Source organism: Malania oleifera, chromosome 1 (assembly GCF_029873635.1).
Source record: "Malania oleifera isolate guangnan ecotype guangnan chromosome 1, ASM2987363v1, whole genome shotgun sequence".
Lineage (NCBI taxonomy): Eukaryota > Viridiplantae > Streptophyta > Magnoliopsida > Santalales > Ximeniaceae > Malania > Malania oleifera.
In genome coordinates, this window is record NC_080417.1 from 105,247,460 (window position 1) to 105,263,558 (window position 16,099).

Genomic DNA, 16,099 nt, shown 5'->3' on the forward strand with positions numbered 1-16,099 from the left:
ACTTCATTCACACCCACACAGGCTCCATATCCACATAGGAAACATAGTCCACACAGGAATACCGTCTACACATGACTCACAACCACACAAGTTACTACACAAGCTTCCCGACCACATAGGTTACAAATCCACACACACAACCCCGTTCATAGTAAATCGATAAAACAAATTCCTCATTTCGTTGCCAATGTTTTACCCCCTTAATATAAATGCTCATATAATGACCTCCTCATACCACTGCCAACGTTATATGACGATTTATATCAAGTACGATATAACGACCTCCTCATACTACTGTCAACGCTATATCACAATTTACATGAACCATAGAACAATACACATCCAATTCATGTAAACACATCAATGCATTCAAGTTCACAGTATTTATTTATCCAAACCGCATCACAACCAATCAGAATTTGCAACCCAAATAGTAACCACAAGCAAACAATAATCGTAATCAAGCAGTACTCGCAACCATTTAATTATGAAAGTTATTTTCATGTCACACGATTTTTCCCAAATATGATATATAATCAAAATCATTTTTTATCCAAATGCCTAAACCATTCAAAAAATTATACATAAGTATATAGAATTGTATACTCGAATTTAACCAGTTTAAAATTAATAAAAAACTGTTATAATGTATTCCCCTTACCTACTCATCAAGATTCTGCCTAAACCAAACGGAAAATGAGACCCTGTATTCCAAAAATCCTAATTAAATCAGTTCAACTCCATAATACCTAACATTCTAATATTTCCAAGTCCAGGCCGTCACATGGCTAATAAACCTTAAAATAACATCCTTACCCTAAAACTCTTAAAAAAAATAATTAACTATCAAATCCCCAGTTCAATCAACTCATTCCCAGATAAATAATCTCATGCACATTTCCAAGGTCCATAAACTCTAAATAAATAATTAAACTCCCAAAAATAATGAATTCACCTAATTCCCAAAACCTTACCTAAGCCTTAGAGCGATGCCTATGACGATCCTATGAAAAATCCGCTCTACTAGACTTGTAAAGAATCATCCCTAGATCCTTGTGGTGATGTCCGATCATCGATTTGGCTTAAGGAAGAAAGAGAAATCAAGAGAGAGAGTGGGAGAGCATAAGGAGAGAGAAAGAGATGGCATAGCATGGAGCTCTCTCGACTCCCTAATTGAAATGAAGCTTTGGATTGAAAAGTATATATATACATATATAGACATATATATATATATATATATATATATATATATATATATATACTTTAACAATTAAAAGAATATTATATTTCATCCACTAACTTAATCATAATAATATATATTCCATCCACTAACTTAACAAAATAATATTATATTTGTGTGTGTGTGTGTGTCCATTTAAGTCTATAGAAAGGATGCCAAACACTTTAAACCAATTTATCAAGTGCTAAAACTCTCTATCTCAAAAATTATATTTGTACTTAAACTTTTTCATCCTTAAGAGAAATTTCAGGAAACTCAAAATGTCATCTCTTCATCTATTCTTTCAGAGTTTTTTTTTTTTTTTTTTGTATATTAAACTTGTAAACCATTTCTTGTAAGAAAAATATCAAGTATATTCAGTCTCATTTTGTAAATTGGTGACCTTGCCCCCATGAACGTAAGGTGATTGTAAGATATGTAATTGCTGCGTTAAAATAAGGGGTGTAGTTAAACCTCAAGGCAGTTGCCCCCATGAACGTATGCGAGACTATCAAACTATTATAAACATGTTTGTAGTCTCTCTTCTCTGCTCTCATTTATTTAAGTTGCCTTTTATTAGCATATTTTCTTAGATTGAATAATTAGTTTTAAATTTTGAAATTAAACATTTTTAATTTTTATTAAACCTATTTCACCACCTTTTTAGGTTGCCTTTTCAGAGGTGACGTCACTCGAGAATTGTGACAGGATGATGAAGGAGACCAAAATGATGTCACTTTGGGCCTTAAAACCTTTATTTTATTTATTTATTTTTTTATTAAACTTAGTAAGTGGAATGGAGCCATGCACACACTTACACATGCATCCACAGGACCACATTTTTTACAACTTTAACCGTAAAATGATGTCGTTTCGATCTCACACGTGCAGTAATGCGCCAATTAAATATTAATATTTTTATTATTTTTAGTTAAAAATTAGCATTATAAAATGAAGAAAAATGCAAGTGGAGCCCAATAAAAATACTCAAAAATTCTAAAAAACATAGAGATACTAAAAATATTAGGAAAAAAGAAGATAAACCCTAAAAGATATGGACTTTCTCTATTTTCATGTAAAAGCCCAAAGCTTCACCAAGTTGCTCCCAATCATTTTGGATGATTCAGAATGATAAAAAAAAGGGGTCAAAAGTAAGTAAAAATTATCAAATTAGCAAAAATAGGCGAAGGGAAGGGGAGAATCAGGGTTTAACTTGTACCGAGTGGAGTTTTGTATGTTAGGTCTTGATTGTTCATGAAAAATGACCATCAACATTGAGAGTATGCAATATGAACACTTCCTACAGAGATCACGAATCAACAAAAAAAATTTGTTCCATAATAAGAGAGTATGGTATAAAAATGCGTGCCAAAATTTTCAAATTTTAAAGAGATAATTTCAAGGAAAATTTGAAAATTATGCTATATATTTCAAAAAAAATATTCCAAAAAATCAAAAGAAGTTAGAAAATCCTGAAAATAAGGGAAAAAAAAAAATTTGTGGTAAGGCCCACGAGTGAGCCCTACATGCTCGCACACACTAGGCCTGCACTATGCGCTGATATTATTCATCTTCCTCAATTGTTTCTTGGTTTTAGGTCATGCTCAACCTAGATTCTTGCAATCTGTTATGTTTTGCACTGGGTTCTCCACCATTTTTTATAACCTCCGCATTTTTAATGATTCTCTCACACCCAATTTCAAAACCCCTTATTAATTTTGCAAAAGAAAATGTGGAAACCCAATATTTTTTCTTCCAACCTTCAATAATACACAGTCCTTCCCTTCGAGCCTATATGTATGCATATATATTGTATTGGATTGTTCAAACCAACAAACCAAATCGTATTTCAAGAAAAAAAAAAACTACTTTATTTGATCAACCAAGAACATCCAAGAATGATCCCACCTACAAGAACAAAAATTTCTTGCATCCTTCATAATTAAACACAAACATACATACATGTTGGAATTGATGTATTCCCAAGAGAGGGGTGAATTGAAATTTTAAATCTTATTCTTAGGTTAAACCAGATATTAATAATACCCAACCTAGGGTGTAAGAACCTTAACTGTGATAAGTGGGTTTAAATATTTAAAGAGAGTGGCATTTTGCTAAAAGATCAGGCCTCGTCGACGAAGTCAGATTTTGTCGACAAAGTCTTTGTCCTTCTTGTTGACGAAATTCAGAGACTCATCGACGAGGAGAAGCCAAGGAGTTTTGAAAATCGGGAATATCAGGATTTGTCGACGAATCCCCCGTCTCGTCGACGAGAAGACTATAGGGCCTCGTTGACGAGGGCACCATTTCGTCGACGAGTTTGCAGGGGTCAAAGGGTTACAAATAGAAATTTCCTTTACTTCTCCACTAAGAAACTTCAAATATCTCTCTCTCTCTCTCTCTCTCTCTCTCTCTCTCTCTCTCTCTATAACTCTTCCTACTCTCTCTCTCTCTCTCTAGATTTCTTTGCCGATTGTCATTGGAATCGTGAATCTAAAGTTACCACGAGAATCGTGGAAGGATTCTCTACAAGTTTCATGGATCGGAATCCCATTTCGAAGATTTTCGGGTTTCAACGTAAAATCGAGGTAAGGCTCGGTTTTCAATTCTGATCAGGTAGTTTTGCAGGTAACACTCTTGTGAGTATATTCTGTACTGTGACTTGTAGGTTTTGGAACTCGGTTAGCTGTTTAGGGGCCTTGGAGTTCAGGATTGGCTATTCGGGGAAAAGGTAAGGGGAACTGTGTTTATATTGATTATTTTTTAAATCAGACTCGGTTCAACTGTGGTTCACAGTCCTGTATGTGTTTTTGGCTACTCATTTGGGGGGATCTAATGGGGAAACTATGAGTTTTTCATTATTACAATTTTGGGAAAAAGGGGGCGATGGGCTACATCCCTGGTTTTGTTGAAAACCGTGGGTATATGTTGATTTATACTGTGATATTGGGATGGTCGTGCCTTGACTTTGTTTAAATTGTATTTGTTTGAAAAACCATGATTTAGATTACCAAATGGGTGTGGTTTGTTTGGTTATATGAGCATGCATGTGTGTGTGACTGTTGAGATGCTAGTAGAAACTGGGTTCTGAATTGTTCCAAGTACTGAGACTGTGTGGCTCTATATTCGAGGGCATGAGCCAATACCGAAAGATCAGGCCGAAGGGTGTGGATCCATCAGTTAGCGCCAGTACGATGCCATGGGAGTCGGGGAATAGTCATGTGCCGGTGGCACTGTGCTTCGCGAGTTGGCCGAGCCAACGCCGGATTGTCACGGACCGGCTTTGGGCCGAAAGGTGTGACGACACCGGGGTTTCTGATCATGTGTTGTGTGTGTGTGTATGCATGGTGTAAATTAGTACTGGATTGCATTCAACTGCGTGTATGTTACATTATGATAACACTCAAATGTCACACACCGATATAACTTGTGTTCTTCCTTACTGAGAGGTGTCTCACCCCTACTGTACGTACATTTTTAAAGGTCCTTCGAATAACCGGAACTAGCGTCCTGGTGTAGGGAGAGTAGTGGCTAGTGTACTGCGTTTAGCGCTTAGGTAAGTGCTAGGATTGTATTTTTGGTGGGTTGCCATTTTGAGACGTATATGGGCACCCATTTGTACGTTTTGATAGAGCCATGTTCTGCTCTTGTATAGACTCTGGTATGGTACTACATATGTATATATAGATTGACCTTTTTCCACTGCGTATATGAATGTGATTGGATGTGTTTAGGGTGCTTGGAAATCCCATGGGGTCGGACCCTCATCCTTTGTACTGTATCTTTGGACGTTTTTATCGGATACAGGGACAGGTTAGATTATATTTTCACCCTTGGGTCCCATTTTGGGGTTCGAGGCGTGACAGCTTGGTATCAGAGCTAATTAGGTTACTAGATCTTGTAGACTTAGTTAAGCTTAGTTGTGAGTACATACTAGAGTATAGGATATGGATATGGGTATAGTTGGTTGAGGGTTGATCGGTTTCTAGACCGGGATTTGTCAATGGTATTCCGTGTTTTTCTTGGGATGACGATTCCAGTAAAAGCAGGGTAGATCATTGATGACTTTTGTGTCGGTGCGATAGGGCAGACCTAGACCTGGCAGGGAGTAGTTAATACGATTAGTGTAGATCATTGTGTTAATTGTATGTGTTGTAGAGATACTGATAGATTCCTATTGTGTTGCAGAATGGAGCCCAAGGATAATAACCTGAGAAGTGGCTCCGAGGAGACTGTGAGTGATGAGTCTCCTTCTGTGCCTCGAGCTTTGACGAGAAAGGTGTTACGGGAGATTGGGCGGAGTGTGAGGAGTCGCGAGCGCTCTCTTACCGCTACGGGGTGCACCATTGAGAGGTTCACACGCATGCATCCTCCGACGTTCTCTGGAGGACCTGACCTGACGATAGCAGAGGACTTGGTGGAAAAGACTGAGAGGATCTTGGAGGTCCTGCACTGCACGGATTGAAACGCCCCGAACCCTTAAACCCGAGTCCGGTGCGTTATACCTGATCACATCCTCATAAATCATATTCCAAAACATACGCAGCGGAAAAACATGATCATAACCTTCATATAACATAATACCAGAGTTTACTGATTCTAACTATAATCTATAAAAATCATCCAACACCTGCATTTCCATAATTACATATATCTCCAAAACATTTCAGTATGTTCACAACTTTCTTTTCTCCACAGACTTAAAATATAAGGACGTAAAACATATATATATATTTGCATCCCATAATTAAAATAAAAATATACCATTTTCTTTTACTATTTCCCAATGATGTTATTGAACCTCGAGCTCTTTAAGCTCGATCTCGATGAAATCCTGAAAAAAAGATAAATTTATATTCGGGTGAGATACATCTCAGTAAGGGAAGAAACCATATATTAAAGCAGTGTGTGGCCAACATGAGTTTATATATAACATAATATTTAACATTTGAAAATCCTTAACATAATTTCCGAAATCATTTCCTGATCCTAATCAAACACATGCACATATTTAACCCACGAGATTACCCGAGGATAAGGGTGATTACCCGCCTATACAAGTAGCATCCCTCTGCTCTAATACTTAGGCAACCCAAAGGTCACAATTTAAGCATACCAGGGCACTCACCTTACTCAGTAAGCCCTCAAGTGTTAAATTGATCTCGTACTCACACAGTTCATATAAAAGTTTACCGGAAAAGGCCCTTAGGATAGGGAAATCTACCCGCCCATACAAGTAGGTTCCCTCTGCCATAGTACGTTATACGGCTACTACCACATCTGTTGCTATTAGTGCACTTGCCTTACTCAGCAAGCCCTCAAGCAAAAGGTACGCCTTGCCCAATTATAACATGTTCTACGTACATAAATACTTCTAATATCATAATACATCATTCTTTTCTATCATTATTCAAGCATACACATATGTTCATATTCATGGCTTAACATTGCATTGCATTTCACTTTAAGTGACTCTTTCCCATTTTACATTGTTCACATTTCACATTTCATTTCTATTCCATTCATTTCCCTTTTCATTTCATACTCATTTTTATTTTAATTCATAAATACTTGGCATCTTTCCAGCCGTGGTTGGTTAGCTTCGGCATCCTTTTAGCCATGGTTGGCATCTTTTCAGCCGTGATTGGTTAGCTTCGGCATCCTTTCAGCTGTGGTCGGCATCTTTTCAGCCGTGATTGATTAGCTTCGGCATCCTTTCAGCAGTGGTTTGTTAGCTTCGGCATCCTTTTAGTTGTGGTCGGCATCTTTTCAGCCGTGATTGGTTCCATAATTGCATTAACACTCACATGCAGCAATTTCATATATCATTTTCATGCTCATTTCATTTTCTGTATATCTTGCATCTCGTATATATATATATATATTATAATTCCACACAAAATTCTATTTTACTCATGCCACACAATTTAACAATAAAATTCACAATGCCTATAAAATAAGCCAACCAACATTTAATGTTTATATGCTGAAAATACCTTTCATTTCTTACTTAATTATCTTGAAAATATTTCCCACTTTCATCAGTTCATTTTCGTATATACATATCTAATAAACAACCCTAAACTCGAAAAAAATATAATTTAAATGGCTGACATTTTACCCATACCGAAACATATACACGTACATATAACACAATTTATTTTTCCATTAAATTTAGAAAAATTTTGATTTAATATATTTTTTTCCCTTTACCTGGTTTCTTGAACTACGATAACAGGGACTCCGAAAAATACCTGCGGCGCTCACCCGGACCCTGAAATTAAATTTCTAATTCCAATAAATTATTCATGAATAAAATATTAATTTAATACTTCCTAGGGCCATAATTCCTAAATAAATAATAATATCCTTAAATTTAGCTAAATTCTCAAATTCCACTCTCACTTTGAAGTAGGGTCTAGAAAACCCCAATTGACAAATTACCTACGTCAAAATGACGATAACGATGATTAGGACCCTATGGTGGCATCCGTTCGTCGATTTAACCACATATTAACTGTGAAATTGAGAAAATGGAGAAAAATTACCTTTCCCCAGGAGCAGTGCCTAAGTTGTTCCCATGAAAAATCTGCTCCAGTAGAAATGTCGGCAACGGAACCAGGAATCCAACGGCACCTTCCTTTTTTCGATTTGCTACCAATTTGCCGAGTAATTAAGAGAAGAAGATAGACGGAGACAGAGCGGCCGCACGCAGGAAAAAAAACATTCAGGGTGGGGGTGGCCGCTGATTCTTCTTCTTCCTTCTTCTTTCTTCTTCTTTTACTTTTCTTCTGTCAGTAACTTTATATATATATATATATATATATATATATATATATATATATATTAACTTACTTATACACACACACACACACACACACACACATATATATATATATATATATATATATCTTATTTTAATTATTTTTTTTTATAAATCCAATACAATAATATTTAATTTAACAACTAGTTATTTAATTATTTAATTTATCTTAATTTAATTTAATTTCTTTATTTTTATTTTTTTTCTCTTTTCCCACGTCATTCCTTTTATTTATTTATCTGTTATTTTATTTATTTATTTTTTTCTAAATTATTTTAATCCTTTTAAATTTTCGGGTCTTTACGCGGATAGGCAGCGAGTCCTTTACACCACCTTCTAGCTGTCTGGGGAGGTGGGTCGATGGTGGACTGCAGTGAGTCTGCTGGAGAAGCAGAGAGCCGGTCCTAAGGAGATGACGAGGAGCCGTTTCAAGGAGGTGTTCTTTGACAGATACTTCCCGGCTTCCGTACGTGATCCGAAGGCAGATGAGTTTTCTGCTATGACTCAGGAGAGTATGACGGTGCAGGGGTATACGGCTCGGTAGATAGAGTTATCCCTCTTTGCACCATGTTTGATCTCGAGCGAGTATGAGAAGACTCGAAGGTTCGAGAAGGGCCTGAGGAAGGATATCCGTAGACTGATGGGTATGCTTCAAATCCGGGAGTTCTCGGTGTTAGTGGATAAAGCCACCGTGATTGAGACTGGTATCTGAGAGGATGAGGTAGATTAGGAATCGAGGAAGAGGACGATACCTTCTGGGTCTCAGACAAGATCTCGTTAGGGATCGTGGAAAAAGAGGAACAAGGGCTCGGGTTATCGCCAAAATACCAAGCGCCAGGATTCTTAGGGGATCCAGACTAGTGGTTGTTGTGCTAGATGCCACAGACGACACGAGGGTGAGTGTCGGTCTTTTGAAGGTAACTCCTTTAACTGTGGTAGCCTGGTCATATGGCTCGTGATTGTCATGTACCGAGGCGAGACGTGCATTGAAATTAGGATAGCTTTCCAAGAGGGAGGTGAATTGGGAATTTAAAAACTTTCTTTTTAATTCCTTTTCAGAATACTTAACTTCTTTTATTGTTTAACCAATTCTTTTACTTGTTTGTTTAATTTGTCAAACACGCAATAACTTGGTTTCTTTTATATAATCAACAACACAAGCACTTAAACAACTAAATCACCAAATAACCTTTCAATCAACCACACTATCCAAACTAATCAAACACAATTTGAAAGCAAACAACCAAACCAAAATTAAGATATACAGTAGTAAGAAATTAGGACGATGGTTTGTTTATGTATGCTTTATAAATATGAATCAAGCCCTGTACTTGAATGTTATGCTTGTTAAAATAAATTTGCTTCTTTTATATGATTTACAACCACACATCCACACTTTTCCCAAAATTCAGAATTCAAGTAAACTATTAGTTAATTTTCTTTGGATGATTTAACCAATTAACGTACTCTTGTATGGTTTCCGCAAAGTATGGTTTAACCAATGTACTCCCTTTCGATTTTCGCAACCCAAATCAAAATTAAACTTTAAGCTTGTTTGATTTCCAAATACACGTAGTGTATATGATTTCAAATTTAAGCCATCCACGCAATATAAATATGCTGAAAATAAAGAGTAAGGGAAAGAGAGAGTGAGACACAGGATTTTACGAGATTTGGCTTCAACACAGCCTACGTCCTCGCCTTTGGAAAAACTACCAAAGGATTCACTAAACCTGTTCCTTTACCAGGTGGAATAATACCTTTACACACTCCTTCAGAAGGTTAGAGCAGCACCTCTCTAAGCGACAATCCCTCGCCTAGCCAACGAGCCAGAAAACCTGGAATCGTCACAATTTACAAGAATATAATATAAATTCTGCATACAAAAAATACTCTCAAAATTTAGAGCAGGTTGTACAAATTGAGATGTAAATTGTACTTCAAAAAATCAAAGCAAATTAGAATATATGAAGCTCTAAAGTTTTTAGAAGTCACTAATGGTTCGTTTAAAAGAGAAATGGAATTGCAACCCGGAACTGAACTTTTCAATCTACCAAAATTGTAGAATTCCTTTCGAGCAAAAGATGTGAGCAAAAAAGAACTTCAGGAGAATTTCCGCACAAGATGAATTTCAAATTTTATCTGATTTCTCTCTTTTCTTGTATTTTCTATATCATCTTTTTTCATTACCTAAAGAGGTATTTATAGGTTTTTTCAAAGAATAATGTCCTCATTAAATTAGGTAGCATTAAATTATTGAAATAATTTTGAAATTCAAAATTTTTCAAAAAACAATTTTCTCATTTAATTAGGTAGCAACAAATTATTGAATTAATTTTGAAATTAAAAATTTCTCCAAAGAACAATTTCCTCATTTAATTAAATTATTGAATTATTTTTGAAATTCGAAATTTGTCTAAGGAACAATTTCCTCATTTAATTAGGTAGCATTAAATTATTGAATTAACTTTGAAATTCAAAATTTTTCCAAAAAACAATTTCCTCATTTAATTAAATTATTGAACTAATTTTGAAATTCAAAATTTTTCCAAAGAACAATTTCTTCATTTAATTAAATTGTTGAATTAAGCTCTTCTTTGCTTAATTAATCTTGGAATATTAACTTGTTTAACCTTGAAAAATGGGTTCCAAGACTTAAACTAAAGTCTCTAAGTCTCTTTGCCTAATGAACTTCAAAATGAAAAAAAAGAAAAAACATATTTTAAGCTCTTTTAACAAGGTGTTTCTTAGTTTCTTTTGACTTATGAGAGCTTCACATATCTAACTAGCATTTGACTTTGAAATACTTACAATAGTTCTTCTAATTATGGTCTTCTTAAATTCTTTAGCCTCCTTCAGCCTTTTGAGGTTCACTTTTGACTCTGGGTTTGCTTGCCCTTAAACTTCTTCATTTGTCATTCATTGCCCTCAACATTTTGAGGAGCTTTCACTAGATTAACATTGAGCTTCAACCTATCAACCTTGAGAGTTCTTTTACCTAAAATACATCACTTAATATCATATGTTAAAGCATCCTTCATTTTGCTATCATCAAAACAGGATTGAAAAGCCTAGTTAGGTCAACAATCTCCCCTTTTTTGATGATGACAAACGAGGAGCAAAAAATATGAATAAGCATAAAAAATCTCCCCCTTACAACTAGCATTATTCTACTCCCCCTTACAATAAGCATTATGTTAACAATTTGTAGATTCAAGATCAAACATGCTCATTGCCCAATTTTTCATTCTTATCGTGCTTGCTCAAATATGATTTTTCACTATCATGCTATCATGCTCAAATACTATCATGTTCAATATGCTCAACATTCAATATCATGCTCTTAATCAAGCCGAAATTTTTGCTCCAAATACTACTCCCCCTTTTGACATCAATCAAAAAGGGTAAACATTTAAAAGAACATATGATCACACACTTCTCAATCATGCCAAAATTCAATATCATATTTCATATTAGGCATTCTTATTTCATGTGTTGTGACATCTTGGAATTTTCAATCATGCATACGGTGCTCAACATTCATATTTGTGAAAAAAAAAACTTAAAAAAAATTGTCATGCATAATGCATTATTCAAATACCAAGATCATGACAATATTACCAATGCTCATAATCATATTGTATTGGTTAAAGATCAAGTGATATATTCATGGATACCAATATACATCTTAGTTATTCATATTGAAATTTTATCATGCACTTCTCATAGATTCTAATTTTTCATTCTTTCATGTGATCATAAGCATACATGGTCAAGATATTTAAAAAATAACTTTATGCTTAGATTTTCAAAATACCAATTTCAAGATGCCAATTTTTCAAACATCCACATGTAGCATGCTGCATATCACATATCATGAGTCTATTTTACAAGCAACAAGGAAAGCAATTCAAACTCAGTGTTGAATTATACAACACATCAAAGTACATGCCAAAACAAATTTTGATCACTTAAAAGAGACAAACCCTAGGTGATCCTAGAGATTGTAGATGTTTCTTTAAGTCTGGTTCCTTTTATTTTACTTCTCTACTATGTAGTAGACCAAGTTCTCTTCTTATGGTTATAAATCTATCTTCTGAAAGTGGTTTAATAAAGATATCAGCCCATTGGTCATTTGTATTGATGAATTCCAGATTTATGTCTTCTTTTTGAACATGATCTCTTAGGAAGTGGTGTCTTATGTCAAAGTGCTTTGTTCTTGAGTGTGAAATAAGATTTTTAGATATGTTAATCGCACTCGTGTTATCACACTTAATTGGTACAGTTGTGTAGTTTAAATTGAAATCTCTTAATTGTTGTTTCATGTAAAGAGTTTGTGCACAACAACTACTAGCTGCTACATATTCGATCTCAGCAGTTAACAAAGCCACGAAATTTTGTTTCTTAGAAAACCAAGAAACTAAAATCTTCCTAAGAAGTGGCATGTGTCACTTGTACTTTTTCTATCTATCTTACAACCGGCATAGTCCGCATCTGAATAACTAATCATTTCAAAACCAGTTTCTTTAGGATACCATAGTCCTAAGTCCATTGTGCCTATTAAGTATCTTAGGATTCTTTTAATGGCAATTTGGTGTGATTCCTTAGGTGCTGATTGAAAACGTGCATACATACACACAGTAAACATTATATCGGGTCTATTGGCTGTTAGATATAATATACTTCCAATCATGCCTCTATAGTGCTTTGTGTCTATGGATTTTCCCTTTTCATCTTTGTCTAGGCTAATGGAGGTACTCATAGGTGTGCCTATGGGTTTACTATTTTCCATACCAAATTTTTGTATCATATCTTTTATATATTTTGTTTGACTTATAAAAGTCTCATTTTTTGTTTGTTTAATTTGCAATCCAAGAAAATATTTTAATTCCCCTATCAAGCTTATTTCGAATTCTTCTTGCATACATTTTGCAATTTCTTTACATAAATGTTCATTTGTAGCACCAAATATTATATCATCTACGTAGATTTGAACTAAAAGTATATTATTTTCCTTATTTTTAATGAACAAGGTGCTATCAAATTTTCCTCTTAAAAATCCCTTCTCAATTAGAAATCCACTAAGTCTTTCATACCAAGCCCTAGGAGTCTGTTTAAGTCCATACAAAGCCTTAGTTAGTCTAAATACATGGTTACGATTTTCAATATTCTAAAAACCAGGGGGTTGTTCAACATATACCTTTTCATTGATATATCCATTCAAGAATGCACTTTTGACATCCATTTGGTATAACTTAAACTCTTTGTAGGAAGCATAGGCTAACAACATTCTAATAGCTTCCATTCTAGCTATAGGGGCAAAAATTTCATCATAGTCTATTCCTTCTTCTTGATTGTACCCCTTTGCTACAAGTCTAGCTTTGTTTCTAGTGATTATATCATTTTCATCCTTTTTATTTCTAAATACCCATTTAGTTCCTATGATCGAATGATTTTCTGGTTTGGGTACTAATTTCCATACTTGACTTCTTTCAAATTGGTTTAATTCTTATTGCATTGCAACTATCTAGGATTCATCCTTAAGGGCTTCTTCAATATTTTTAGGTTCATTTTATGATAGGAATGCATAATGATTGCAAAGGTTCTTTAGTGAAGATCTAGTAGTCACACCTCTAGATGGTTCACCTATAATTTGTTCTTGAGGGTGATCTTTCTTATATTTCCATTCTTTTGGAAGTTCCATATTTTCTATGAGTTCATCTTTTGACTTTTATTTGATTATTTCATTTTCCTCCTTGATTTCTATCTCATCCTCCATTTTGAATACATCATCTTTTTCTTCATTTTTAACATCTCTTGAAAGAGGGTTAGATTCATCAAATTCTATGTGAATTGATTCAATTATGGTTAGAGTTCTTTTGTTGTAGACTCTATAGGCTTTACTATTTGTGGAGTATCCTAGGAAAATGGCTTCATTCAATTTAGCATCAAATTTTCCTAAGTTGTTTTTGTAATTTAGGACGAAACACTTACATCCAAAAGCATGAAAGTACTTTATGTTAGACCTTCTTCCTTTCCACAATTCATAGGGTGTTTTGTTTAGGTTTGATCTAATGGAGACCCTATTAATTATATAACTAGCTGTATTTACAGCTTCGCCCCAAAAATATTTGGGTAGGTCATTTTCATTAAGCATGGTCCTTGCCATTTCTTGGAGGGTTCTATTTTTTCTTTCCACAACTCCATTTTGTTGTGGGGTTCTAGGTGCCGAAAAGTTGTGATTTATGCCATATTCATTACAAAAATTTCAACATTTTGATTCTTAAATTCTCTTCCTTGGTCACTTCTAATATTTGAGACATAATACCCTTTCTCATTTTGAAGCTTCTTACATAAAGTGATTAATGAGTTGCAAGCTTCTTCTTTGTTAGCTAGGAACAACACCCATGTGTATCTTGAGTAATCATCAATAATTACAAAGGCGTATTGTTTTCTTCCTAAACTTTGGGTTCTAGTAGGACCAAACAAGTCTAAGTGTATGAGTTCTAGGGGTCTACTAGTTAATATATGTTTATTCTTTTTGAAACTTTTCTTGGTTTGTTTTCCTAATTGACAAGCATCACACACTTTATCTTTGACAAATTTTGTTTTAGGCAAGCCTTTAACTAAATTCTTTTTGAAGAGTTTGGATATAAGATCCATGCTAGCATGTCCTAACCTCTTATGCCAAAGCCAACTATTTTCACTCATGGCTGCTAGGCAAGTTATGTCTTGAGAGATTAAACTATCAAAATTTATGCAATAAACATTGTTCATTCTAAGTGCAGTGAATAACGTTTTTTGATTCTTAGAATCTCGTATTATGCATTTGTCTCTCTTAAACATTATTTCACATCCTTTGTCGCTAAGTTGACTAATACTTAGTAAATTATGCTTTAGACCATCTACTAACAAGACATCATATATAGAAAATGAAGAGTTTTTACCTATTTTACCTATTACGATGATCTTGCCTTTTGCATTGTCACCGAAGGTTTCAAATCCTCCATCCTTTGGAGTGAGAGAGGTAAACTTAGATTTATCTCCCGTCATATGCCTTGAACATCCGCTGTCCAAGTACCATTTATCCTTAGATGGAGTGGTCCTAAACCAAACCTACAAGAAATGATTTAAGTTGTTACTTTTGGAACCCAAACCTTCTTAATTTTCTTTAAATTTTGTCTATTTTTAGTATTTATCTTCCACTCATCTTTTACTTTAGTATACTTTTTCTTAAGTAGACAATTAAACATTATGTGTCCTTTCTTTTTGCACATGTGGCAAGTGGTGTGCTCATGAATATTTGTTGATGAAGTACTTGCATAATATTTAGATTGATTTACAAAATATCCCATATACAAGTTTTTCTTTCTTTTGTTTGAGGCTCCATTATATTCAATTCCTTCTTTGTTGTTTGTCATCCTTTGTTGTCCTACCATCTTTTCAAAATTATCATTTCCTCTGGTAAAGTTGTAGATGACATTTTCTTTCTCTAGAATTTGGTTTTTGAGATCATTCATTTCTTGCATTTTCTTGCTCTTTTCATTCTCTTGAGACTTAGCTAGTTTTTGAGATAAATTATCTATTTTCTTCTCAAGTTCTTCAATTTTTAAGTCTTTTGCTTTTTCAACATGTTTTGTAGATTCAAGTTGATTTTTAAGTGCCTTGTTTTTTTGTTTCAAGCTAATGTTCCTTTTTGAGACTTTAATAAACTTGTTATGTAGAAAGAGTAATTCATTTTGAAGTTCTTTGTAAGAGGACATACTTTCACACGAATTACTACAAGATTCATTACACGAATCTTCAAAGAGGGAATAATAAGAGTTTACCTCGTCATTATGTGCCATGAAGCACATGTTTGCTATTTCTCGATCACTTGGTTCACTTTCCAATTCACTCGAACTAGTGTCATCCCAAGTTTCCTTCATTGCAGGCTTCTTCTTCTTTTTCTTCTTCTTCTTGTCCTTCTTCAGTTGTGGGCATTCCGGTTTGATATGCCCGACCTTTTTACAATGATAGCAAGTGGGAGGATCATTTTTATTTTTGTATTCATTTTT